The 7280-nt window shown below is 34.6% G+C and overlaps 1 long non-coding RNA gene across 1 annotated transcript; it reads right to left on the bottom strand.

Annotated features, from left to right (window-relative positions):
• Positions 1–4074: 4074 nt before the first annotated feature.
• Positions 4075–6439, bottom strand: LOC107869486. The gene is made up of 3 exons (XR_007049175.1): positions 6368–6439; positions 4421–4582; positions 4075–4302 (listed from the first exon to the last, which is right to left on the bottom strand). It is a non-coding gene; the product is annotated as an uncharacterized LOC107869486 (long non-coding RNA).
• Between the last annotated feature and the right edge of the window lie 841 nt (positions 6440–7280).

Here is a 7280-nt window from a genome sequence, read left to right as displayed (position 1 = left end):
TAGCCTCCAGATTATAAGTGTGATGCACAACACACCCATAAGCAAGACTCTACTAGACATGATTTCGTAGACACCCTGGGACCATGAATCGTGCTCAGATAACAAGTTTATCACGACCCGAATCGAGGCCCTGTCCATGACGAGCATCGCGAACCATTAGGCCTGGATACCCTTCTGTATCTGTAATCATGCACAATATTCACAATAATATAAGAGAAATGCGAAAATAACAAATGGAATCATAGTCATGCACTGAGTTTAAACTTAGCAGTGTGGAATAAAATCAATAAATATCTAGACAACATCCATCTCAATCTGCAAAATCTCTAATACATCAGAATATAATAACTTGTCTAAAACTGGGACAAGGCCCCCAGTCGGACCCTAACCAAAATGAAGTAATAATGTTCTAAACACAGGCTTTCCGAAATAAAGAAGGTTGACCGATTACACACTTCTGTCTGATAAATCTACGGCTTAGCGGGACCTCTGGACTGAGCCACATCCTGAAATATAGGGGGTTAATACAAACGTACTGGTACGCAGAGCAATCCAAAATATTGTATTTATATATAACATAAGAGAGAGCACTTCATAAAACATTTAACATATAATATATGAAAACACATGGGCACACATTAAAGACCTTGAAACATTTCTTTGAAATCATAAACCACTCTTTATGTTACTTCTGAGCTAGATGATACACCCTACAATCTGTAATTCCACGAGATATATGGAATCCACCCTTAACTTGGCGGCCAAGCCTCCAATCCAAGTTTGCCACAAGGATTGGAGTATCAGTATGGGGAGACATGCAAGACCACACAGCATGGTGCCATGATCCCCAATCAAATCAACATGTCATGTGATAACGCTTAAATTACACTCTTAAATGAGTGTAAGCGATCGTTGTCAGTATAAAACCCAACTAGGTTGGGGTCAAATCCCACAAAGAACAATGTGAGTGGCGATTAAACTAGTTTGAAACTTAAGCTACAAGTTAAATTCAAATAATTGATATAAAAAAAAAAAAGATAAAATGGGGGTTTAAGGTTCACAGAGAGTTAATTGTCAATTTCAATATTTTAGTGTTTTAAATCTGTCTAAATGGGAAACCTGAGTTATGTTCACCATGGGTTTAGGGAATTGACAGATACAAGGTAAGGCTTGGGATTCTTAAAGTAAGTAGAAACAGAAGATTATCCCTGACGACGATACTGTCTGACTTATCTCTCGATCTCACCAGACAATTTATTATCTAATTCTCTCGAACTTAGATAACTTATCTATTTCCATCAGGATGTTATATCAGGTAGATTAATCCAATTATGGCATCAATCATTAAACAGAAGGTTAGTAGCTTCTAAGTCCCTGTTGATAATTCACGTCCTCTAGTCTATTTCTCCATTAGAAGCAAATAAAACCTAAGGCATAATCTAATGTTTGCAACCAATAGATTTCAGTCAAAACAACAGAATTTGAAGATTTCCTACTACTCTTTGAATCTGTTAAATGCCTAGTAACCTATCAGACCCTAATCCATGGATCTCATAACTCCGGCTAATGGAATTAGCCGCTCATGATTTGATGAACGAAATAACAAGTTGAATTCACCATAATAAGGATAAACTTATGAATAGATGAAAAACAATAAGTAGTTTCTTCAATTTACTCACGAGATAGAAACCCAAAAATAGTTGATAAGTGCTTTTTTAAAGAAACAAGAAAAATATTTGATGGTAAAGATGAAGCAATGTTACGTTCTTCTCTTCAAAATTTCTTCTCTGATAATTAATGATTGATCCCTAAAAAATCCTAAAACAAGTCTTTAAATAGTCAACCCTAAATAAGGAAATAAAATTAAAGTTTCAGTTTTCTCTTCGGATTGGACGACGATGATCTTGACGGCGTGTCAGATGTCTGACAACGTGTGCGAGATCTCGTCAAAGGTTCCAGTAAATTTTTATCTTCTAACTCTTCAGACGGTAAACCTGACGGCGTGTCAAAATTCTTGATGGCGCGTGACAACTGCAGTCACAACTTCACTGGAAATCAGTATTCTCTACTTTTGGTTGACGGCGAGTTTGATACCATGTCACATATTTGACGGCCCTTCCTAAACGTCGTCACATTTCATCTCAGTTTCTCAGGTTCTGTTTAACCTTGACGGTAACTTTGACAGCCTGTCCCATTTATGATGGCGCTTCAGAATTGATGTCAGCTATACTTCAGCTTATTTACACCAGATTTCAGCTGATTTATTCTTCTTTTCTTTGGTTTCCTCCCCGACCACTTGTATCTGCATTAACACATTAAAAGCAATCAAAAACAACAAAAGTTGCTTAAGCCCTCACAATTTATTCAGAGTTAAAAGCTTCAAAAGTGTTAGCATCAGCTCACACATCATCATGGTAGTGCACGAGACCACAAAGCATGGCTCCTAACCATAGTTCCAAAGTGGAACGACATAAATCAAGGTACACAAGACTACACAGCATGGTACCATAACCCCATGTCGGTAAATCATGATTTCTACCATTGAGTCTTTCAACTCGTACTTTCTTCGGGTAACCATCTAACTCTCTTTAATCCCATTTTTAATCTTTTATAAAAATGCATCTTTTTGAATTCAAAATCTGAAAATCAAAATGAAAATTTGTATTCTATTCTATTCTATTTTACCATGGCATTATCTGTATTGGTGTCGTCACACCAAGACTTGTAAGTCATATTTCTGAGCCATAAAATATCATATTAAAGTCTCTTCTTCCAAGCATAATGGTTTGGACCATCATACTTCTAACAATTTACGAAAAATTCATACTTTAAAACATTATTAAATTATGCAAAGATCACTCGTTTCAACATTTCAACAAACATGTGGTGGTCATGTATTTTTGAAAAAACATGCAATTCTTTCATTATATATCTTCAATAATTATCAACATGTAAAACCCCCTTGCTTCAATTCAAAATCATAATCAAGTCATAAAAAATAATCAAGACATTTGTCTCATGTTTCTCAAAATGCATTCGAAATTATCCATATCATATGAAAAGAATGGGAATTCATAGCAAAAGAGGGATTCTATATTTTCATGCTCTCAATTAAATCTTCAATTCAATTACATACATAATTGTATACGATACAAATCAAATTTAGGGGAAAGGCCTCAAGACCAAAAAAATAATATCATTAATGAATTCATCATGCAGATTGTAAACATAATTCCAAAATCCATTTCAAATTTCATGATTTCTATAACTTTAAATCTTATTCGAAGTGTTTTCAACAAGCCCATGTAGTTTAGGAAAAACCCCGTGTACCTTAATTTCGAAGAATTACGAAGAAATCTCAAAAAGATTGAACCTTTAAGCTTGATTGCCCAAACCCTAGTTGTTTTCTCCACTTGTGTTCTTGAAAGATGAATTAGGGGTCTTGAGAGAGTTAAAACATTACTAAAAGGCTTAATTTCGTTTAAGGATGATTAGGAACGGAATTTGGGTGAGGGATATGACTAAAGTGCCCCTAGACCCTTTAGAAATTGAAATAACGCATAAAACCACTTTAGATTCGCGTCAGATTTCGTGTCGGGGCACAATCAACGCAATGCAACAAGATCTCATCGGCTTACTGCCTTACACGAAAAATGCCATAACTTTTCGCTCGGTTATCAGATTTAGGCAAAATTGGTATCGTTGGAAAGATAATTCAATTATCTACAATTTGGTGGGTCTTGACCTGAAGAATTCTATGTGTATCGAAAGTTATACACATTCAAAGTAGATCCTTGTAGAATCGAATATCAAACTTGGATGAATGAATGACTCTTCGCTCAACTTTGCTCCAAGTGATTTTTATGAATACTTTTCACCTCATAATCTATTCATTCACTAGGAAAAGGATCATGACACATGAATTTAAATATAAATCATGGAATTAGAGCTTACGCATGTAGGAATGACAATTTATTTTCTAGCTCAAAAATGCAGGGTATTACAATAACAGTCGAGCAATGTAGAAGAAATTTTCAATAGGCTTATACCTCAAAATTCTCAAATAATGATTATAAAATTTTCACCTGTGTTATGTTTAGTATTTACCTTAAAATGAAAAGATAAACTTCAAATGGATCATATCTCTATAGTAGAGAACTGGCCTTCAACTCAGTAATTTTAAAAAGGGAACAAGAGAAGCACAAAACCTTTAAAATTAACAATTCGAGAGCACTTATACACTTGATAATCTGACAGGAAACTGGAAGATATTAACTAGCACCGAGAAAGATATCCGACAACCTATAAAAGAAATACAAAATTACATTTAGTTTCTCTATTCTTTCCATGTGAGTTAAGAAATTATGAAATCACATTTATAGTCTAAGAAGGCATAGTTAGCAAGTAAAGGTGAGCTCACCTTGAGAAGTATTACTTCAAGGAATAGCAACAACTACAGTGCAATTGGCTTTAACTATATGAATCCTCATTAACCCAAGGCCTAACTCCATCAACTTGGAAGCCCACCTATTTTAACATCTTCAAAAATGATCTACACTTGTTATGTAACAATCTCCATTCACTGTATTATAGAGAACACATGAAAAAATTAACTCACTCATTTCTTAACAAAAAATCAACAAATAGTATAAAAGTACTAAATAAAACTAAACTAATAGCATACCCAATATAATCTCACAAAGTGGGATCTAAGAGCGTAGAATGTACACAAATGTTACCACTACCTTAGAATAGAGAGGATGCTACTAATAAACCCTCGAAAGAGTATAAAAGTAAAATACCTTTATTAGTTCAAATGGCTGAAACATTTCATAAATTTTTGAAGAATTACTCTCAGTTAATCATCAATACAATTGGAGAAACTACAACTACAATCTGACGAACTAAGTTGCACCTCAAAAATCAGAGAAAATTAAATAACAAAAGATTTAAGCAGAAGAAGAATTAAAATGTTTTCAAAGGATTAACAGTTATTATGTTGCTCAAAATTGAAGTGTCAACATAGAAGGAGTATTTCTTCATTTCCCAAAAAGTCAAGCTAAATACAAATTCTACAGACAATTTAGCAGATTTCGACAACATAAAAATTAGAACTTCATAAGCCCGGAGAACAAAATCTGAGACCAAAACTTTCTAAATTTATTCTTCCAAATCTGAAATCCGAAGAAACAAAATTAAAGATGAATATAAAATTGAATAAGACACATATAAAGATCAAAACATTATAAATTAAATCTGAATTTTGAAATGGATAAGGAGAGTGAAGAGGAAGACAGAGGAATTACAAAGAATTACTTTTAGGTTAGGCTACAATAGTAGTTGGAAATGGTTGAAGTTAAGACCTACGTCAACACGGCTCCTTCGTGAGAGGCAATTTAATAACTTTTTTGTTCACCGCCTAATTTGGGATAAGAACAAACTGTTATCTCCTTGTACTTCACTTCTTCCTTATATTTTTTATAATAATTCTAAATTTTACAAACCCATTCAAACAAATCTCAAAATTGAGGAAAAACACTCAGACGAAGAAAAAACTGAAAGAAAAATTACTCACATATACAAATCATTGAACCAAATGAAAGAACATGCAGGAAAAAGTGAGGATCACTACAAGATTGAAGAAAAGATTGAAAGCTTAAAATTGCAACAATAGTTTAGTTATGTGTAAAAAAATCAGAAAGCAGCATCAACTATAAACACACCCAAGAAGACGAAGAGCTCAGCGATGAAGAAGATGATCAGATTAAGAGCCAGTTTTACAGAGATTAAATTAAAAATGAGATAGGAATTTGGTATTCTGCTCAAAGGCCATGTTCAAGCCCATACAAGAAACTGGTGGAACAAGAGACTAACGAATATACAATGACGTTGCCACATATGCAGTGCAGTGTATAATCACGAAAATAGCCCTTGGGAGGCAAGCTGCAGCTGCTCCCAAGTGGCATGTATAAAAAGAGTAAAATGGGAAGGTTTGGTTCACCTATCTCTAATCTCTATCTCTAATTTCTAATTTCTAATGTATAATCAATTAAAAGTATCGCGATTATAAAGTTGTCACGCCTCTAGCCTAGCCTAGGCATGGCAGATAAGAACCGTATGAGTGTCATCTATGTGGCTTGACATATATATTGTGCGGAGGAGTTATAATTTACAAAAAATGATAAGGGACTATGTACAATTATGACCACGTATGACAACTAAACACTGTCTACAAAGCCTCTAAGAGAAATTGTAATTGTACCGAAAAAGGTGGTCGGGGCAGGACCCCAACATACCCAAACTATAATCAAAAACATAATTAAAAAGTACTAGATGTTTATTCACTCCAGGTAAGAGAGGATCTCACCAACTGCTTTACTGAATACGGACGAGTGCCTAGTATAGAAGTCTGCTCATCGATACATCTGATCCTGTATTTACAGAAACACAGTGCCCCCAAACATAGGGATGTTAGTACATATAAAATATGTACTAGTATGTAAAGCAGACAGAATAACAAGTAAACATATAAGGATGCTCAATGAGTCAAATAATAGAATGAGCAACTGCGGATGACTGAATACTAGAACCTCTTATATGAAATTATAACTTATGGAAGAACGGATGACGAATACACCATATAAGATTGTTACCTATGTATTTACCTCTTTCACTTACCATATAACCACTTATGAATAAATCATCATTATTAATGGCCTAGCAATTTGCTTAAGTGATGTCTTGTGCCTGTTTTTAATACAAATAATCATATGATGGCCCACAAAGGGCACTCTATGTTAAGTGTACCATATGTCTTACCCAGATACTCCTGACTATGATGTTATACATATAACCGTAATCGCAGTCTGATGCAGGGTACGCCCCTTCTTGGGACTCACTATAAGGGTCTACCCGCAGGCCATATGTGTCATATATTGGCTCGAGTTAGGAGAAATAGTCCAACCGAATCCAAATACAAATGATGCCACAAGGGCAGGTGAGCCATGCATTCGGGCTTGCTATAGTGGTTTGGTCTCAATTCTGTGCACAGAATTATGTCGCGCGTGTGTCAAACCAAACCTATGATACCCTCCCGTCATTAACCTTTATCAAATAGTGCTTCGTATGTCTATGCAAGTATATATTACGGCAAATATTATCTAGTTATTCAAGTAGTGCTTTCCATATACAATTAACTTCTTTAATGGTGTCGAACTATTACAATGCTTGTACTTTATATCACCATATGACTATATCGCTATGTGATCTAATATATTAGT

Source organism: Capsicum annuum, unplaced genomic scaffold, assembly GCF_002878395.1.
Source record: "Capsicum annuum cultivar UCD-10X-F1 unplaced genomic scaffold, UCD10Xv1.1 ctg17449, whole genome shotgun sequence".
Classification (NCBI taxonomy): domain Eukaryota; kingdom Viridiplantae; phylum Streptophyta; class Magnoliopsida; order Solanales; family Solanaceae; genus Capsicum; species Capsicum annuum.
The sequence above is the reverse complement of the archived record's forward strand: the minus strand, read 5'-3'. Positions and strand labels throughout refer to the sequence as shown.